We start from the raw sequence: 2,563 nt of genomic DNA, 5'->3' as shown, positions 1-2,563 counted from the left end.
AAAGGATCTTGCTGTGATTTATATCATAGACTGTCTGCCTATGTTTTCCTCTAAGAGTTTGATAGTTTCTGGCCTTATATTTAGGTCTTTAATCCATTTTGAGCTTATTTTTGTGTATGGTGTTAGGGAGTGATCATTTTCCTCTTTACTTGTGTTCTCAGATATGATGGAAGATTGTTCCTCAGGTATTGCCATTATATTTACACCATTCAATCAATTTTTAATTCTGTTACGTAGAAGCTACCCACCCCCATATTGAAAATACTTGTTCATCTCTCACTAGTAACCTCTGACTTATCCAATTCTAAGTCCTCTTTCCAGTCCTCCTTCTCTGTGAACTCTGAATATATGATATTGTTGACTTTTATTTCCATCTTACCGTTTTCATCTTGTTTTGTTTCTATGCCACAGTATACTTTATATCCTTCTCGAATCTCATGGAATATTTCTTCCTGGGTCACATACCAAATAAATGGTAAATGACTCTTTCTTCAGACAACTTCTGTTTTCTCTCAACATTTCTCTAATTTTACAGTTCACTTTACATCAATGCAGATAATTCTAAAATCAGTGATGCACTCCTTACTTGTGGCTGTGATTGCAGTTATCAATATTCTGGCATATTGTGCTAACTTTGGTACCGAAATATTGATATTTTTGTTGTTTTTATGCCATTATTTTGGTATTTTTAAAATCTGAGTTATTTATGCATTAAAATGTGCTCATAGAGCTATATGCTGCATTAAATTTTGAAACAAAGAGGAACTGATTTTAAAAGCATCATGACATCAGTGATCATGCTTAAAACCTATTTACGTTATTTCATTATTTAAAGTCCAATTTCTCAGGTTATTTGTGAAGTTTGACATCTTTTCTTATGTATATCAGTCACTTCAGTTTTGCCCATAATCAGACTGAGCCCCAGTCTGTGTCCAGACGTCCCTCATGAAGTTGTCTTAAAATGGGAGATAAAGAGTGGGGGTGGGTAGATATGAAGTTATACCAAAGTAGAAGGTAGAGGAATAAATAGGGAGGAAAAAAAAAGGAGGCCCAGTCCTTCTCATGGATTCTGATCGTGTCTCTGTCCCCAGGACAAGAATCTCTCCAATCCGTAAAACCGTGGCCACTTGAGACATTAAAGACATTAATTTCACAGTTGTATCTTAACGATGCCTCAAAAAGAAGAGTAAATGCAATGCCCCCTCTGTTCCCATCCTCAAGTTCTGGGCCCAGGGCAGCTACTTCTGTTGTCCTTTGAGGACATGTCTGCAGCTCCATACTCCTTTTCTTTTTCCTCCATAGTAATATCTATTCTTGCAGTGCATCAGTTCTCCTCCCTTATATTCATTTATTTTAATCAGGATGTTCTTTCCCAATCAAGCTACCTACTGAGATTCAAACTAGAAGGAACAAGATCTTAGCCTTGGGCCTCGTCCCTAGACCTCTTTCTGCACCATCAGAGAACAAGTGTTGAAGACATCTCCCCGACTAGAACACAAGTTTCATGATCTTACTGTAGACATATTGCATTATCCACTGTTGAAGTGTGTGAAATCCCCGTCAGTTTCAGCTGTTCTCACATGGCTCCCTGAACTTTGCAGTAAGGACCTGTTACTTATCTTGGTGTTCTCAAGTCCATCGGGTGCTCTTTTGATATCTTTTGTTTTCTTCTGTGCAGATGCTGGTATCAAACAAGTATGTATCTGTCAGTGGTTGGTCCCCACCTGCTCATCTTCTGAGGTTCGTAAGTACACTTTGTCACCTTGATTTTTGTAGATATTGGCTATAGATTTTGGGTTTTGTTATTCTGGTTTTCTATTTTTAGGGGAGATTTGAAGAGATTAAAAAACGATGCTATTTCTGCCATCTTTTCTAATATTGAAAATTACATTTTGAATTTTAAACCATGTAAACATAAAATAAAATTTATGTTAAACTACTTATAAACAAGATAAAGGAGTCATCCACCCTTGAATACATACACTTTCTATCCTATTATTTTATTTTCTTCATAGACCATCAGTACCTAAAATTATGATTTTTCTTTTTTCATCTTTCCCTTTCCTATGATATTAATTTCATGATTATAGGAGATTTTTCTCAGAAGACATTTACTTAATTACACATGGAATATAGTAACTTTTCAGTGGGTAAACTAACAGACATTACATCATCCAAGTAACCAAGTATTAGGACAACAGATATATAGATCCTAATATTATGCATCAAGGATACTATATCATTTCTGTATTATTCTTACCAAAACATCCTGAATCTAATTATTAGGAAACATCAAACAAATCCAAATAAAGGGATATTCTATAAACTAAGTGGCTAAAACTCTTTAAAAATATAAATGTTATGAAAGATAAAGAAACCATCCTTGATTAAAGAAAACTAAAAAAAACTGGATTAAAAAATGCAATGTGATTATGAAATAGACCACCAAAAAAAAAAGGATGCATTTTTCTTTTGCTATAATGGACATCAGTGAGACAACTGGAGAAACCTGAATAAGGTGAGTGGATTATATACTTACACTTTATCAATTGTAATGATTTGA

This window comes from Delphinapterus leucas, chromosome 18, assembly GCF_059928025.1.
Source record: "Delphinapterus leucas isolate spDelLeu-1000000601 "Yukka" chromosome 18, BTC_Dleu_Yukka2, whole genome shotgun sequence".
NCBI lineage: Eukaryota > Metazoa > Chordata > Mammalia > Artiodactyla > Monodontidae > Delphinapterus > Delphinapterus leucas.
This window is presented reverse-complemented; position numbering follows the sequence as displayed.